The sequence below is a fragment of the Mauremys reevesii genome, linkage group 2, assembly GCF_016161935.1.
Source record: "Mauremys reevesii isolate NIE-2019 linkage group 2, ASM1616193v1, whole genome shotgun sequence".
In the NCBI taxonomy this organism is placed as follows: Eukaryota; Metazoa; Chordata; order Testudines; family Geoemydidae; genus Mauremys; species Mauremys reevesii.
The window spans coordinates 219,996,836-220,016,270 of NC_052624.1; the positions used below are offsets into that span (position 1 = coordinate 219,996,836).

At 38.5% G+C, this 19,435-nt stretch overlaps 1 long non-coding RNA gene across 1 annotated transcript in view; it reads left to right on the forward strand.

Moving 5' to 3' along the window:
* The window catches only part of LOC120399015, a 138,787-nt gene extending 126,492 nt beyond the window's left edge, over positions 1–12,295 (forward strand). The window contains exons 3-4 of the long non-coding RNA XR_005594886.1: positions 9,734–9,896; positions 12,210–12,295. This is a non-coding gene — a long non-coding RNA (uncharacterized LOC120399015). The remainder of the gene's footprint in view (positions 1–9,733; positions 9,897–12,209) is intronic.
* Positions 12,296–19,435: the final 7,140 nt, after the last annotated feature.

A 19,435-nucleotide genomic window follows, 5' to 3' on the forward strand; every position in this document is an offset into this window, starting at 1 on the left:
GTGTATATTGGTTTATTAATTACCAATTAGTACCATTTGCCAAAGTGTATGTGGCTGTTGTACAGTGGCTGCTCATGGCAGAGAGTAAGTAGTTAAGGATGCAAATGTCCTTTTTTCTTCTTGATCCCTTCCTGAGCCAAATTTATAAGTGGTTGTATTTCCAGAAAAAAATAAAGTGCAGTTCTGCTCCCCAAAAAATTGCCTTCCTACAAGGACATTGTCGGGTGTCTTTTTTGTATCTCAACTATTTCCACATTTAAATGTGCTCAATTCTCACTTTAAAAGATATGTTAGAACCCACCTAACTTCCAGCCCTGCAAACTCAGCATATGTTCTTTCCTTCAAAGATGACCAGAAAAATCGGGACACTTTTTTGGGGGGGAGGAAGGGTGGGGGGGTATAGTTGCGTATATAAAACAAAGTCTCTAATATCAGGATAGTCCCATTTATATTGGGACATCTGGTCACCCTGTTTCCATCTCACTTATTTATCAGTAGTGAAGGTTCTGCTGGTTACATTAGGTCCACAATGACACCTATCCATTGCCTTCAGTTGCACAGATGTAAGTGGCTGGAACTAAATTAACCCTTTGGTGATTAGACGCATTGGCTCAGTCTGTTTTAGCTGTTTTGGGTTTACAGGAGTAAAAATCAGTACCAACTTATTTTTGCCACTAATATCCTCAGTAATTACATGGAATATACACACAGAGACAGATTGCTGAGTAAGAAGGTGCCATTTTTATATAGTCATTTCTCAGAGATGAACTGAGATTTCATGATGGTATGTTGAGAGTACAGACTCAGGGTTAAATCTTGAAGTCTGGGGGACTCAGTCCTATAGGTAGAGGGGAGTTCTGCAGTGGGCTGATAAATCCTGATACTGGGCATGCTGGTGTGACAGAGGACATGAAGTATCTGCTTGGTTGCTGAGTGGAAGGGCCCTATGGAGATCTAGAAGAGGCAGGGAACTTATATAAAGGAGCTTGCTGTGAACTTGATTGGGTTTCCATGGACCCTAGCCTGCCTGTGGAAATTCCACACAAGAGCAAAGAGCAGCAGTAGCAGCTCCCTGGGAAATGGGTGGAGAGAGGGGCCCAGGGATGAGAGTTCATAATGTTCAAGAATCATGAGTAGCTCCCCCCACAAATAAGGACATTTAAACAAATACATTTGGTGTTGTTTTTATTTGCTTTTTGGGTTGGTTTTTTTTGAGCCATTGGGGCACACTTCGATCATGTTCAATATGATAAATAACTTCCCAATAGGGAGCACTGTAACATGATTATATATGGGAACCTGGAGAACTCTACTTTCTGCAGAATCAGTGGAAAAAGTAATAAAGCCTAAATGATGCACTGTCTCAGCTCTCTCTTTCTCTCTCTTTATGCTTGAATACTGAACGTGGCGTCATATGTGAGTTGGCTCCTGAAGCTATGTAACATCAGCTATAACACTGATATCTGTGACTCCTGTCTTGTTGATTGCATTGATATTCTTCTGCTGCAGCACCCACCTTGACTTTCTAAAGCATCAGGGCCAGCTGATGACTCTGAAAATGACACCCCACATAGCGTAAAGAGGTGTGTGAAGGGCAGAGGGGGCCTGAGGAAGCCGCAGCCTCCCCTCACGTTCCTTTCACAAACACATGAAAAGCCTGGGGGTTTAATTGTGAGTCTTGTAATATTTGGTCTTTTACTTAAAGCCCCAGCTGATGACATTCTGATGCACAGGCAGAGACAGCAGCTACTTATTGCATTAAGAGAATTAATAATGGGAGCAATAAAGCCAATTGAAAAAGACATCCTTGTTAAAGTCATAGAGCTCACAAATTGGGTAAGTAGCACTGAGAAGCCAGGTAAGCTATGTGTTTGCATAGATCAAAGCAACTTAAAGTCCTAAAAAGCGCTCACTACCAAATACCTAATACCGAAGAAATCTTACTGACTTGGCAAAAGCAAAAATATTCGTAGAACTTATTGCCAATGATGGATATTAACAGCTGCTATTGGATAAGGAAAGCAGCTGCCTCGCCACATTTTGGAACCAGCAGGTAGGTTTAGATGTTGAGAACGTCATCTGAGATCAAGCCTGCGGCAGAAGAATATCAGTGCAACCAGCAAAGCTTACTAATGGGACTCACAGGAATCAGCAGCATAGCTGATAACATTCTAGCCTAAGACATGGAGACAGTATAGCACCAGCTCATGACCACAGCCTCATCTATCTGCTAGAAAGAGCCAGGGAAGTAAATCTAAACCGAATTGCAAAGTCATGTTTTTATTGACTGCAATACTATGCATGGGACACGTGCTGACCTGCCAAGGGCTACAACCTGATCTGAAAAGGTTGAGACAATACAGCAGATGCCCACGCTGAAAGACATTAAGTCAGTTTACAAAGCCTAATAATCTCTGAACTATCTGACAAAATTTATCTGAAGCCTTTCAGATGTCTGCAACCTCCTGAGGCGATCATTGGACAAAGATGCTGTACGGACATACTTACCTCAACATGATGCAGCTGTCACACATATCAAGGAGCTATCCCATCCTGAAACACTATGATGTGAATGAAGAGGAAAACATACAATGTCTTGCCTAAGCAGCAGAGCTATGAAGCAAGGCTGGCTTCAACTATTGCACAGCCCCTAGAAGGACAACTGTGGAATGCCCTTAACAAGGGAGAAGCTATGAGGGAGGGCTGTGGAATCCCTTAGCCAGGGGAAAGGGGTTGGGCCCAAGGGGCCAAAGGAGATAGAATATTAATAAAGATTTAAGAAATTGGACTCCAAGAAAGGGCATATTATTTTAAGTAATTTGGGCTGCAAACAAGTTATTGAGGAGAAGCAGGAGGGAACTCAGGGCAGCATGCTTACAGGGCCATGCTGTCCCACAAGAGGACGTGCTGCAGAAGTACAACTGGAAGATCTTGTCAGGATCAAACTATTTCTTTAGGACCAAATTTGCACTGGAAGCAAGCTACATGAATTGAACAGATAAATCCTTGTTTGTATAACATAGTATTGAGTGGGCATATATTTCACCTAAACTGCAAATATATTTGCCCGCTCCAAACAAGTCAAAAACACGGATGTGAAGGATGGTAAAATATGCAGTGGCTTGATTACCAGGAAGCGGAAGGAATTCAAGCCGACGACTGATTGATAGATGTCGGAATAGACTCTCAAAACACCACACCCGTTGTAACAAAGACTTGCACTTGCTCCAACATCAAAGCACCTGCAAGGTATATGCAAGTCTTTCTTTCATGCCTTAGTATCGTACAAGCCTGCCAAACACAGAGGAAATTACCTTAATTGCCAAGCAAGTTAAGAATTTGTAAATTAAAAACTAAAAGAATTGGTGTTAAGTTATATATATGATGCTATAGAGTGCATGGGGGTATAATGGAATGTTGGCTATGTAAGCCGGTTATGGTATTCATGTTTAACTTTGCTATCTCAGATAAATGTAATAGAAGTGATATTACAATAAATAACTTCTCAGCAGGGAGTGCGGTGGTGTGATTAGGTGCAGGAACTTAGAGACCTCTATAGAGGAGAGAGAACAGCATGTGTGGAGAAAGGACTAAAATCTGAATGTTGCACTGCCTTGGCTTGCTCTCTTTTCACGCTTGATCGGTGAATATTTTTGAGCTGTTCTCTGCAACTCTGAGGGCAATAAATGGGCTTGTTTTATAAACGAAAGCTCAGATTCTCTTGTAATCACTTGTGTTAAGGAGCTGGAGCTTTAAGTAAAAAACCAAATATTGCAAGACTCAGGATTAAATCACCAGGTTTTTCATGTGGGGAGGAACATGGGAATCGGGGAGGTTGGGGCTTCTTCCGGCTCCCTCTGCCCTTCACACATCTTTACACTATGTGGGGTGTGATGTTAAGAGTTGGTAGCTGACCCTGAGGCTTTGGAAAGTCGAGGCAGATGCTGCTCAGCCCATGGCTGCCTCCCCGAGCAGTCACTCAGACAGGATATTTTGTACTCTTTTGGCTGCTTTGTAGACAGAGCTCCCATTTAAAATGTTACTTGTCTTTAAAATGGTTAATAACTCACGATCAGTTTTCCCTAAATAACATTGCAATTAAGAAATTCTGAGATAAGGTTAGGATTCAGGAATATCTGTGGACTGGTATTGACAGAGTTTTGTTTTTTTCATATACAAAGACGGTTTCCATCTTTTCAAGGATTAGAAAAGTAGAAAATTCAGAACAACATCCTAGAATTGTTACTGAGATAAAATGAACTCTTCTGTGTAGCTGGTGATGAGTGGACAAAAGGAATTTAATTTATCATTTGGAACTAATTATGACATTTTATTTTCATTTCCTTTTATTTTATTCATTCTCTGTTTAAAAGCAAAACATTCCTTTATAACTGAGTACGGCAGACGGAGCAGGTAGCACCTCTGCAATGTGTTTTGCTGTTATTGGTATAGATGCTCCAAAATCAACAGATAAATGTATGATGTCGGAAGTCTTTCAGGATTCTTTTTGGTGCATTCCACTGCTGTATAAAGGCAGGTGTGGCTACATCTGCTTATCTTTTACACAAGACTGTCTGGTTGGAGCTGCTATCCAGTCTTGTTGCCAGGTATTATACAAACAATACATATATGATGTTATTCATAAGCTCCTCAGGTTAAAGCTCAGTGGTGTCTTTCTGAAAGAACCCAATGTATAAGGGATTTGGGAAGAGTAAATTTCAGGGATTTTAAATAATATAAATCATACCATGTATTCAAACTGCTCGATATTTAGAAATACAGCAACCCTGCTATTTATGGAGGTATGCTTTGGGGATCTGTTCTCCCAACACTGTGTGTGTGTTGGAATATATCAGTAGTAGTAATAATATTTTTATTGCAATAATGCTTAAAGACATGAATAAGGATTCTTGATTTTTATTTGATTGGCATGATCCTTGCCCCAAAGTTCTTACAATCTATGAGTCTAACTCCATAATTCCCCACTATTATTAGGGAGAATTATCTAGTGAATGTTATTTCTCTCCAAAGGAAATTAAATCCTTGTTTTCCTCTTTTTAAAAGTTCCTTAGTAAAGAATTCTGCATTGGCCTTGTTCACTGCTGCAACACCTATAAGGGAGCTGTGGTAGCAAGAAGTGCAAGTTAGAGCAGCTCTCATTTTGCCCTATCCTGTACTGAAGTGGCCCCCAAAACCCCAAATCAGGAGGAGCTGTACAGTTCCATGCAGTCCTTATACTGGCCCTAATTTGTTAGGGCCTGATCCTCTGAATTGCTGAGCTCCCTTGACTTCAATTACCTCTCCAATCGTGCTCAAGGCCCTCGCACCTCACAGGATCAGGGCCTTAATTTGTATATGGACCAAGAGTTCTCTAAGAACAAATACAGATGACTGCATGTTGGATTTTGCACTTTATCTCTGAATAACTGGAATTTGTAAAATACCATGCAATCAAACAATTCCTTATAGAGCATACTTCAGGAGCAACATATGTGTTATTTATCTCGGCAATGGTGTGAAATAAACAGAATCCCAGAAACTTGTTTGGAGCATGCCCACTCCAGATATTTGTTGAATAATAACTGTTGTATAAGGCTTAAACTTCCCTATTTTAGCCCAGTGTCACCTTAGTTGGAGACTCAGATGTCTGAGACATGCATATCTAGTGTAATTCTCTTTGAAAAACTTCAGTATCTTAGGGTAGTCTACACTACCTGCCAGATCGGCAGGCAGTGTTCGATCCAGCAGGGGTCGATTTATTGCATTCCCCAAGTGCTCTCCCGTCGACTCCTGTACTCCACCGCCGCGAGAGGCACAGGCAGTTGATGGGGGAGCGGCAGCAGTCGACTCACTGCAGTGAAGACACCGCTATGAGTAGATCTAAGTAAATCAACTTCAGCTATGTTATTCACGTAGCTGAAGTTGCGTAACTTAAATCAAACCCCCCTCTCCCTCCAAAGTAGACCAGGCCTCAGTAAAGCAACAGTTTTGCACAGAGATAGCTGTTAGCCTGGCAATTAATAGTTTATTCTACTTTTTGGCACTATGAATGTATATATCGAAGTGTAGAGCTGAGTCCTGAGACTTGGGAATATTGTCCAGATTTTCAAAAGTAATTAGTGATTGAGTATCAGAGGGCAGGTCTACACTACAGCTGGGATCGACAATCTGAGATTGATCCACCGGTGGTCGATTTAGTGGGTCTAGTAAAGACCTGCCAGATCGACTGCAGTTCGCTCTCCCATTGACCTCCCACAGTGTAGACCCCACAGTAACTCAACCTAAGGTACGTCAATTCCAGCTGCATTATTCACGTAGTTGGAGTTGAGTAGCATAGGTCGACTTACCGTGGTAGTGTAGACATAGCCTCAGGTTTTGGGTGCATGCTTGAGTCATCTTAAAAGGGCCTCATGTTCAGAAGGTTCTGAACATCCACCCTCTGAAAATCAGACCCCTTTATGTGTCTTATGTTGGGTCCTCTCAATCACTAGTCACTTTGGAAAATTTTGTCCATTAAGTCTTCTGACCAGAGGTTCAATACTGTGCATATATTTGCTGAATTTTAAAATGTTGTCTTTATGCAACTAGTTTTCCCCTCCTTTTTCCTTTAAAAATAATCATCTTTTGTTAATTTACAAATGCACATTCCCAAACAACGTCAAGAACTGCACTTTTCTTGCTCTTGGTCTTTCTAATTATGGGAAGCATGAGCAAGCTAACCTTCCCTTTCCTCACCCTCCTCATTGTACACTAAAAGCCAGTATTCTTATCTGCTGGTGTTCAGACAACATCATGCAAAATGGGGGGAAAAGGGGGAACAATTGCTGGAGCTGTTTCTGCCCATCCTTCCACTGTGTGAAAGGGGCAGAGTTTGGAACATTGCATTTTTCAGGGAATAATCTAGCACCAAGAACCTGAAGCTAGGCTCCTAAATCCCTTTTTAGACGCCTAAAGTAAGAAATCTGATTTTCAAAAATGCTGAACACTCAGCAGCTTCCATTGTGGCCTTTGGGAATTTCAGGATGCTCAGAACTTCTGAAAATCATGCCAGTTACATAGGGCTTGTACACACATAGATGTTGCACTGATTTAACTTAAATTGGTTTATTTAAAATGGTACAACTTTCTATGTAAACCAGGCCTTAGCTGCCTAAATTTGGATTTAGAAGCTCAACTTTAGGTTCTGATTGCTGAAAATGTTGCCCTAGAAATCTACGAATTTTCTGCGATAGTGCTAGCTTGTTAGTTAATTTTCAGCTAATGATTTTTCTTATATGAAATCTGAATAATGTGAAGTACATTGGAATGTCTGTCATTGTTTATTCTTCTAAATAAGAGAAAGTTATGGTGTAAGTAGGAAGATGGTGTGTACTTCCCCATAATGCCACCATTTTTGCTGACATTCTGCATTTCCATAAAATGCACCTTTTTTTGCTTTGTATATTTTTGTGAGCAAATATGATTGCACCCTTTTGCTATGTTGCTAAGCAAGTTTTCATTATTTTTAAATGGGGTTTCAATATGGTAATGCACACTACTAGGAGCAACTTTAAATATACTTTCAGGAACCAAAAATGTGTTTGGAAACACTGACCCTACTGCACTCTGCAACTTTTCTTTATCTTCTTTCTCCCAAAGTTTATTTGTTGATTCTGAAGGAATTAAGCTGATAAATGCAGTTCTCAGGTAGCCCCTCTGTGACATTTTAACCCAGGTTCAAAGCCTCTGTTGTAGTTCAGCTCCCTGAGAGAAGCTTTGATGTTCTTACACTTATTCAGCCCTCATTGGCTATTGTCCCAACTATTTACCTTTGTGAGGTTTTGGTGAAGTTTTTGGGGGGTGAGAGGGTGAGGGTTAAAGGGGCAATCCAGGATACAGCAGAATATCTTAAAGCAGAACCTTGTTTGCTTTGAGATGCTAAGAGAGAAGTTAATCACCTGTGATCTGTCATATACCTCAGCACAAATTGCAGGGTCAATATACAGCATCCATTTTTCTCTTTTTGTCTCTTTCATATCTCTTTTCATGCTGTAAGCAGGGTTGCTGGAATGATTTTTATAATGGGGGCACTGAAAGCGGAAACCATATATTTGGCTTTTATTACTACTTCAAGCCAGAAGGTGCTGCAGCATCCCAGCACCCCTAGTTCCACCACCCCTGACTGTAAGGATAACTTGCATGAGTTGATCATGCAAAATCTTTGTCACTGTACTCACACTAGTTAGACAACTGAATCCAATGGGAATACTTGTGTGAACAAAGTGAATGGGATTTGATCTATAATGTAGGTCAGTGGGAGCAGAATTGTGTTCAAATGTTTGCTAAAAGAGGCATGATAAAGCTAAGCTTAATGCACCATGATTTGAGAGTTTAAAAACAAACAGATTTTAAAAATGTATTAAGATGATTTTTTTTAAAGTGAATAGTACAGAGTTAAGTGTAGAAGTTTCTGGTTATCAGGGAATAATTTACATTATCAAGGGGTGCGAAGTTCGGTTTAAGATCGGATGGCGTAAGGAATACATAATCTGCAATATTACTAGAACTGAATATATTCCACGTATCCAGTAAAGAGGGCTCAATTCTTCATCAGTAATTGTGCTGAATTCATGAGGAAAATCTCACCTTGTATGAACAGGAGTAACAGTGAGAGACAAATCTTCTGACACCCTCTCTTCCACCTAGTGTAATCACTGAATATTAGCCACATGATTTCTAATCTGATAATGAAGCAAATTATTCATTGGAACATGGTTTTAAAATCCTGGATTGCAACAGGCTAATCTAGTCATATGACTTTTTGGTAGGACTTGGTGGTTATAGATGTATAAAAAAACTTGACAGGATGTGTAAACTTGTTTTTTTTTCTTAAGATTGGATTCAAGTTTAAATGATTAGAATCAGAATCAGAAAAATATTTGAAAAATAGGCTTTTTCATTCCTCACAGTTTCAAATACTAGTTGACACACAGCATTCCCTTTATGCACAGCTAGTGATAATGCTGTGATGAGATCTGATCTATACAGTAAATCAGAAACATCATGGTCCCTGACTGCTTTGTTTGAAATAAACAGGGACATCTGACTTTCGTCTGCAAGGAGGTCATTGACTCATGCAGTTTGTGGCCCAGGCTGAAAATCAGATTGTGAGGGGTTAGACTGATTTCAGAACTCCAGATGAACTGAAAATTGCTGGGCTACAACCTTCTCATTAATTTCCCCCCAAAAAGAAGGCTCTCTCTGATATTTTCTAATGATACAGATTAGTTGCATACCTTCTCCTTGCCTCTTGAGTCAAATTTTTATTTGAAATCTGTGTGGGGTTTTGTTACTAAATCTGTGCAAGAAATACTGACCCGAAGATCAGCTCAGTGACTTCAGTAAAATTCTGAAACAATATAGATAGCAAAAATATTTCTTGTGACTCTGTTTAAACAATATTTATTATTAAGGGTGAAGCAGAATTTCAGAAAAGTTGTTCACACTTTGTGGTGGCCCTTTCTGCAGTTTTGTACCACCAACCTTCAAGCCTACACTTTCCCAAATGTTATTAAAATGGTAATCCAGCTATAAAAGCATATGAAATCAGGAAAATTAACACTTTAGAAATTAAAACAACTTTGCATAAATATAGACCTAATTTTGCTTAAAATGGTTTTATTCTCACTGAAAATAGTCCCATTTTGGCACCAACATTTTCATAAAAATTAGACCTTTGAATATTTTGTTTTAGGCCATCTCCAATAAATCTGCATCTGGAGGGAGTCATCTCTGCATGGAGCTTTCACCTTTGTGTTGGAGAAGAGTGTTGGCCATCTCTTCAGCACTATAAACTTAACTTCTGAAGCCCATGAAGGATGCTGTCTGGTCTAGGACATGCCAGGGATGAAGACTAGGTGAGCTTGGGAAATGAGAGTGGGAAGCAATGAAGCTGCACTGCCAAGGATCTCAGAGAGACTTCAGAGGTCAGAGCAGGTGCAGCCATTGAATCCTGGGCTCCCAGAATCCATGCAAGTCAGTGGGGATTTTCCAGGTTTGGACGAAGTGGACCCTGCAGTCTTTTTCCTAGCAGAAGCAAATCTTCCTCTGCTTTCTCACTCAAGATGGGACAATGTGGGGGAAATCTCCATGAAGGACTCATCACGTAAATTTCCTCCCTATAGGTTTTACTGCAGGGTACGGAATGATCTTTGAATTGTATTGCAAATATCTTGTATATCTCTAATAATATTTGCAGTAATAGGGGAATTTTTATCCTGAAGGATTTCAAAGCCCTGTGCAAATCCTATATAAAGGAATCACTTTACTGACCACAAAAATACAGGTGGAATACAGTTGCAGTTTGATGGAGGGCAGCAACACTACACCTTTGTTAAGAACATAAAGTCATGAAGAATAGTATAACTCTTTGTAAATGAAATTACAGCAAGGCAGTAGAAATTACCCAAATTGGAATTTGTCCAGGTCACCAGTGCCCAAACTCTTATTCTTTAAAAATGAAAAAAAATATATTATCAAATGATCTTAAAATGATGTGTTAGCCAAATTCAGGACACTAAAAACATTTTTGCAATATTTCTTAATTTCCGTTTTTGACAGTGGTTTTATATTCTACAGTATTTTTGTGTGTACACTGTATTAAAACACGTTGATCTAATAAAAGGTATAAGTTGACCTGCCTTATCCACTCGTTGATTAGTTGAATATGTATAAAAAGTCACAGTTAATTATGCATTATACACTAGTTTGTCTCTACTTTGTAAACATGTAGAGACATTCAGGCCACTTATTTAGATGCCTAAATATAGATGTAGAAGCCTAGTTTTAGGAACGCCTCCCACCCCTGAAAAATCATGGCCTTTGTGTATAACACATGCAATTATGCTTTTTTTATACACTCAAATTCAACCAGTTACTGAATTGAATAGTTAGGTACAATTATTGCTTATGTCAGACTAATGCACGTTTTAATACACATGCTGTCAGTACACAAAAGGTCATTTCTTCAGATACTGCAAAAGTACTTTAATAAGTCACTTCACTGCACTCACAGAAAACTGTAACTGTAGGTAAATGTGCTGCTATATAAAGGGAAAAATAAAATTAGCATACAAAGGACCTTTGATGTGTTGGATGCTGCCCTCAACCTGTTATACTGTGAAAAAGCTCTTAGGAAGAGTTTGTTTAATTTGTTTGTTCAATGTTAATTTCTGGGACAGGACTTTGAGAGGCTAGGACTTGAGCTAGGGATCAGCAAAACAAAAAAAAAATCTCCATGAAGGACTCATCACCTAAATTTCCTCCCTATAGGTTTTACTGCAGGGTACGGAATGATCAATTATAAGCAAGGCTATAGAGAAATATTACTTAAAAAATTCTTTGGTACTGTCAAATAAGGTGAAGACCCGAAAAGTCTCCAGATTATTACACTTTCCATTAACATCCTAATATTTTATGCAATTTTAGCAATTAGTAGTTTGTATATTGTCTTTGAATGATTTGCCACTTCATTGTCTCCTGCTAGTCAAAATAGAAGTGACTAATTAAATTCATCTTCAGAAGAAAAGCAGATTTTGCTGTAATACCAAAAATTATTTCCCAAAATGAAAGTTAAAAGTAAAGGTTGCCGTTTGGTTTGACTTCCTCTCCTTTAATTTTATCTTGGATTACCAGCTTCTGCGTTCTCCACTTCACTGAAATCATTATTACCAGTGTTGTTACTAACCTTCTCCTGGTGAAGTCTAAGGCCCAGTCTATCCTAGAACAAAATCTTTTTTGTCAAAGAAAATCAGCCAGAAGGACCTAATGAGGCAGTGACTTCCATGGTGCTTCACCGGGGTGGTGGGAGAAGGAAGGCCTGGGACCAACACCCAGATCTATACATGGAATGCAAGTCACAGGGTTCAGAGACATATGAGCTGTGTCCTCTTACTGGCTTGCTGTGTGACCTTGGGCATGTCAGTTAGTGTTATTTTGTCCCAGGTTCCCCCATCTGCAAAATATGTTTAACTTTTGTGAAGCGCTTTGAGATTGACAAGTGAAAAATACTGTATAAGTGTGTGGTATTATGATGATGGATGTGGAGGCTGTGTTTGGAGGGAGTCATGATGGGTTCTTTCTTCATGAACCTCCTCATTTACCTGGAAGGAGAGGGGTAGATTTAAGTGAATTTGGTGTCTGTCTCTTTCTGAATTATAGTTTCATTCCAGAGAAGTCGCCTCAGAGAAGTCTTCACACTGTGTGGCTCATCCAGTCACTAGGGAGGAACTTGCCACTCTGCTGGGACATCAGGTAGGGAATGTGCAAACTTGTTTCTGCCTCCTTTGATATCATGCCCCAGTACCTGATATAGGTGGCTGAGCTACCTGGAGTTTCTAATCTAGCCTTTCTTTAGGGAGGGCGTGAGGTTGGATGTCATCATATAATGCTTGTGTGACTGCCTCAGAGCAGGGTCTGTACCCCTCAGCATCTTCTCAACTTTGTCCTTAACAAGACCCTCATCTCTTCAGATACCTATCCAATCTAGCTGGGATCTAGTCAGGACACCTCTCCCATTTAGCAATATGGGGAAAACAGGGTGGTTTACCAACCCCAAGTGAAAACCCCTATTTTAAGTATTTTTGGCTGTGCAGCCCATGAGGTAGATTTTCAGTTGGAATGATTGTTTTCTGGGAAATGGTCAGAAAAATTATGTATATATCTGAGTCTGCATCCGACTTTAGGACATAAGCAGGTTTCTTTTGTGTTTCAAATGTCAACAGTATAGTGGTTAAAAATTGGTTCTTGGAAGACAACTTTCCTTAAGACTAGTGTGTCGTGCTATTTATGTGAGTAACCAGTACAACACGTACAGTAAAGTAACTAGGATAGATTTATTGATTCTGGCTGCAGCCAATTAAAACATAACCTTGAACACTTTGTGATGTTCGCAGTGAGGTTTCCAATTACTTCTGGTGCCAATGTACAGTATCTGATTAATCACATCATTGTATTTAACAGTCCTTTTTTTTTTTTACAAAAATATATTTAACAGAATGATAGGCTTTTCTCTACTAAAAATGTGTTTCGCTAACATACAGAGAACTGAATAAAGTAACATTTTCATATTATTTTGGCATCAAATGCTCTCATAAAAAGGAATTGTTTTATCTGCCTTGTATAATTTCAAATAATCATGGGGCAGCTTTTGATCTCTTGACCTGACAATAGTTTTCTTAGGCCCTACCTACACTGTGCGCAGAGTCATGTTAAGTGTAACTAGGCTTTGACACACTTATCTGGTATAGTTACAGACAGGTAAGGATCCATGCTTCGGTGTAGCCATTGCCATCAGAAATCAATATCTCTTGCCTTACAACATCATTATTCTAATCAAAAGATCCATTTGAGGCAACTACACATTTTAATATTGCATAGTACATATTTTTTTTAATTAGTTGTTCTGTGACAGCACCCTAATTATTTACTGCAGCAACATTATAATATTTCTTTATTTTAGTGCTGTATGAGGAAATTTGAGCCTTGTCTCATAGATCCTCTCTTATCATTGCATATCTCTTTGTTGTGAGTCTGGGTCTGATCCAACAAACACGACCTGTGTCAAGTACATACATAGCAGGCCTGGCAGATACTCTTACCTGGCTTGCTCAGTGAATCATCCACTTGTGTTTATCAAGGTACCTGATTCCAAAGAGCCCTATAATTCAGTAGCTCTCAAATGCAATTTTTGATAGTCTTTTTATTTTAAATCTCTAGTAGTGGGGGAAATAATTTCACTTCAATTGTGATGAATGAGAAAATGGGTAATGGCATAAGTGTTAATCATTTCTAGGTAACCATAGGCAGCACAGATATTTTTTCAGTTTAAGGAAATTGTGATTAGTTAAAATAAAAATACCAAGTCTCAAGTTTCAGCTAATGTTTGACATATTTGAAGTTTAGTGGGACCTACAGTTCAAGCGTCAGATTGTAAATTTCTACTTTAGCTACAAAATAGCACTCAGTGGGATATAAATGTGGGGCCAAATCTGTCCGCCTTTGCTCACATAATAGTTTTATTGATACTATTGAAATCAATGACAAAGCTCCCATTGACTTCAGTAGTACTAGGATTTCATCCTAATAGCATAAGAACACCAGAATTTTCCCCATAACTTGCTCTATAGCCTCTCCAAGCATTTCTCTACAATGTTTTGTTGTTAGTGTTCCAGAGAGCTGACCAAAGGATCTATGAGGAATAATTTACTTGATTAATTTATCCACTTTTCTATTTGCAAGTTGTTTATGAGCAGCTTCTGTTTTATTATTCTGTTCATTTGAAATTATTTGCCAAATGATGTCTACAAATATTTTCAAGTCTGTAGTTGGTTTGCAAGTAGTTTGCAAGCATTCAGTACTCTAAATTCAAGGTATTTTGGTTAGCTTAATTGATGGACACAGCACAGGGGTCTCATTGTTGCTTCTGTTCCTTAATTGGATGAACTAAACTCTTTGAAACAGATGTAATACTTGTCTTTGAATTCAGAATCCTCTTTTCATGAATATTCTCTAAAATTTGTTTAATTCACTGTTTCTGCAACCATTTCTGCCAATAAATTTGCTCACTACAATATTTGAAGAAAGTGAACATAGAAGGTGTTTAACATAGCCTAAGTGAAATCTAGTTTGTATTTGAGCAAATATTTGAATATATTTTGAGGTATTTATCCCGTCCTAGTACAGAATGAATTGTCAAAAGAGGCAGAGGCATTTGATCTTATAAATGAGGTGTTCTTAGAACTACTGTTGTCTGTGTTAATCCTGCAACTGTTAGTTTTAGATTTTTAAGTAAGCCTACAATATTTTATATACACACTATGTATATTATATTAATTATATTATATTATATTATATTATAGTATAGTATATTATATTATATTGCTCCTTCTTTTGTGATTCAAAAGAAGCAGTACATACAGCAGTCTTAATAGCTAGCTCATCGTTATGAAAGTGTAAGCTGAAATATATTTTGCCTCATGCACCATCAACAGAGTATTCGCTTATTTCTTGTTCTGGAATCTTTATTGTTGATGGTACATGAATCGTAAAGAACCCAGCTTGACTTTCAAGCTGAATTTGTGTGGCTTGCAGCTAGAATAAAAATCTACATGTAAACTGAGCAGTTTTGATCCAAAATAATTGAGAAACTGTAAACATGGATATTATGTCATTTTTACAAAGTCACTTTTTAGAGTAGAATGACACTTTACATTCCTTCCCCCCAAAAAACTTACAGAAAATGCTTTTAGGGACATATTCTCCTCCACCACTTCCCTCAGAAATACACCTCAATATGCTACATGAATTGTCCAAAATAATAGAGCTTGTAAATGTTTTAGTATGGTGCTTTGGATCATTGTCATAGATGCTATAATGTAAGAATAACTCCCAAGTGTTCTCTATTTTAATTATTCAGTGGAAAATCTGTCCATCGAATATTTCCAATCTTATTTACTCAATAAAAAGCGCTCACTTGAGAGATGCCCATAGACTTAAACTTAACAAGCAGTAATGTTCGATGTTTTTTTCACATTCTCTACCCATATCTGTATGTGGTTTAGTAACTAAGTAACTTTATCTTATCTTTTTGTTTTAATTTCAGATGAATTTGGTGCTCCTGAAAGTGAGGGACTGATTGCACTGGCTAGATAGTAGCACAGCATAGGGCCCAAACTCAAAAGAATTGGAAAGTTGGTAGGGCAGCTAAGGTGGAAATGAGTGAAAGCTACATATATTTTAACTGCTATTGCACCTTTCCAAAGATGGCTGTAGAGCTGAATTAATTATAACAACACTTAAAGTGAGTTTTGGCTAGTGTTGTATTTTAGAGTTGCTACGTGGGCTTTGGTCTGGACAGTAAACCCTAAGAATTAGGTATAGTTGTGCAATAGTTGCCCAAGGACTTGAGAACCAACTCTCTTTTGCTTCTTAGGCCTTGTCAGTACTTGGAATTAGACCATCAGCCAGTAGTGGCCAACAACAGAGGTAGTGGCACTGATGCAGACTTGGGATACACACAAGGAAAGCTATGATCTGCACTGCTGAAGCTTACTTTTGCTTGGAACTGGGGTAAACTTAACCAATGAAGTTTGTGATTTTACTTGTCTATGTTGCAGGTTTGTGCTGGTGCAGCTACACTGGCTGCTGGTCAGCTGTAGCTGAATCCCAAAATATGTAGACAAGACCTTAAAGAAATATGTTATTTAATAATTAGTTAAGAAATGGGCATTTATGGCCGATCATTCTTTAAACCAGTGGTTCTTAACCTGAGGTGCATGCACCCCCTGGGGGTGCAAGATGCCTTTTCTGGGGGTGCGAGACATGCCAGATTTTTTTAGAAGGTAAATCATCAAAAATACAAATTAAGCACAGGAACGTAAGTTCAACTACTTTGTTTCATCAAACCTACGTATTTATTAACATTATACATTTTTAACGATTACTGTAATATACAAACAATATAATATACAAACAAAAAATTATTTCAAGTTTTTAAGCTAATTGTAGGGGTGCAAGAACATATTTTGAGAACCAAAGGGGTGCAGGCTGCAGTAAAGGTTAAGAACCACTGCTTTAAACAAACAAACAAACAAAATCCCAACACACAACAACAAAGAAGTATCCGTGCTAGGTTTACACAAGAAACTTTTGCCAATATAATATCAGTTAGATTTTTTTAATTATATTTTTATATTGGCAAAAGCCCTAGTGTAGACACCATTATACTGCTATAAAAACACTTTTTTCACCAATATAGGCTGCACCTGGTTTTTCATTTCTTGTCCCATATGACTAGTTGATGCCTGGGTCCGGTGGCTCCTCTCTATAAGCTGGGGGAAGAGCATTTAGGTGTGGGTGGGCCCACACCCACCTATCCCCTGTGCTTCAATAGGTACCAACATCCATCAATCTATTCCTATTATTCAAACGCAGTGCTTCCCCATCCACAATACTTTATTACATGGTGGCTGTACCTGGCAGCTGTTGCTCAGCAGCAATAGTGGTTATAGATAGGTTGCTTTGTGGCCTCTGCTGGTAGCTCGTTGGTCATACTGTGGTCTCTGTCTGTGGGGTGATTAGTTTGTTGGGGCAGTGGGCTCCCTCTGGTGGAGGCTGAATGGTTTGTCTACCTGTCTGTCTAGATTAATATACAGGACTTATGGTTTCAGAGCATCTTTAAAGTGACATTACTATCAACTACCATATGAGGGAATGCATCTTCTTTGATTGCTGAGATGGGCTGCTGCTGGCAGTCTCCCCAGCTTGAGCAGAAGGCTAAAATGGAGAGCAGTTTCCCCTAGGTGGCATGGGAGATTTGGAGGGAGCATCTGATAGATGTTTGGGCCCTACATGAGATGAGTTTGATGCTTTTCAGTTTCAGCTCTCACATCACTAACTCACCACCATGCTTTGCACTACCTGGCCAAATGAATCGTTATAAACATTACTCAGTTGATCTCATGCTTATAGGCGTTATTTTCTTCCTGTGTTTACAGCATGATGCTTTGAAGTAATTGGTAGAGATCTGCTCTGCTCTTCATAGCATGTATATTATGGCAACTATACTGCCAAAGACTAAAATGCTATAGTTACCTCCCTTGCTTTGTGAATCCAAAGTGCCCCAGGTCTTATGATGTAGGGCTGAGTTTTAGCCATACCTCACATATGCACTGGGTAAATTCTATCCTAAAGCCACTTCATCTGGATCTGTGACAATGGGACCTCTACTACCAACTGTTCTAAATTGTTCAGTTTTGTGATCTAGACTTATATTCTGTATGGACCAGAAGTTGACAGCAAATTCATTTTTATTTGTTACACCATTGGATCTGAGCCTAAAACACCAGAACTTGAAAGTCCAGTGAATTGTGTGCTTAGCCTCTGAACTGAGGATAATACAGTAGTTTCATCTTGAGCCAGGCAGCCTATCTTGTTGGAATTAGTAAACTGAGTGAAGATAGTTGGGTAAAGACAATCTACTTGCAGGTTATTTGCACTTGGAGTGGAGGAATCTATCTTTCTTTTTTTTCTCTGGGTAGCTAATGAGTGGGTTTTGTTTATGTTCCTCTTTTCTAGCTTATGGCTCCATGTGATAATTGCTGTCTCATCCCTTCTGCAAACACCCTTCAAAGAGCACTGTGCAGATATGAAAGGTGATGTTGGAGGGAGTGGACACAGGGGTTTTTCAACCCCCTGACTTTCTTCAAACACAAATAGATCCTGGAAGGGAACTAGATGCAAACTTCAGCCAGATTTCTAGAAAAATCTAAAACCCAATTAACGAGTGACTAGTTTAAAATACCTCAATGGCCCAAATTATTTTGGAAGCTTACTCTTGTTGTTACTCTTTTTGAGAGACTTTTTGGCTGCTTTGGGCATGATCTTATGAGGTGTAGCGTTGCCTCAGCTCCAACTGACAATGAAATTTGACGATGCTTAGAACATTGCAAATAATGTTGGGTTCTTTGTAAAGAAACATTGGGCTTGACTCTGCATCCAGTGAAGTCAGTAGATGTTTGGCCATGGAGATCAGTAGGAATTTGGCAATTGTAATGGGAATGTGATCAATTTTACTGTTTAAGTAGAGTTCGTGTGCAATTATGTATATTCCCTTCTTAACAATATGTATCATTTCACTATAACCATTAAAAGTTGGAAACTATTAGTTGGGAGTTATATTGAAGTTAGTAAAATGAAATTAACTTTATTGATACTTAAGAACTACCAAAAACTACAGAAAATTTCATAATTTCAACATCTTTCTGATTTTTCATACTCCTATATTTAATTCTTTAGATATAGAAAAGGGCTCAGAATGGTTTAAATTACTCAGTGGAATCACAACATAAAAGCAAAATGTTCTCAACCATGGTGCACCTGTTCTGGGTTTCAGTTGTAACCTACAGCATTAAATGGATTCTTGTCCAAATCTCTTGGGTATACATAGCTCGTCTGCAAATGTAAAGACATGTTTTTTTGGTGAGATTTCCAATATTTCTAATTTCTGACCAAGAAATACCCCAGAAAATCTTTTATTGTTATTATTATTGTATTTCAGCACTTTTTTAGAACCAAGAAAGCAGTGGTTTATTGGAAAATGAAAAATATTTTTCAATCTCAGTACTATCCAAACTATAGAAAGATTTGTTTCTGTTTTAGCTTTGAAGGTTTAGAGCTATTCTTTTTTCTTCTGATCCCATGCTCAGTCCTAGTGACTATCACAACAAAAAAAGATGGTAAACCATCTAAAGATTTGAACCAATGATCCCAAATTTTGCATTTTTTTGGTATCACTTACAAACTTCAGTTAAAATACTAGCAGCAGATCACCTGTTCTGTAATTTAAATAACTGCATAATAGAATGGCAGCTACTTCACTCAAAACACATTTCCTTTT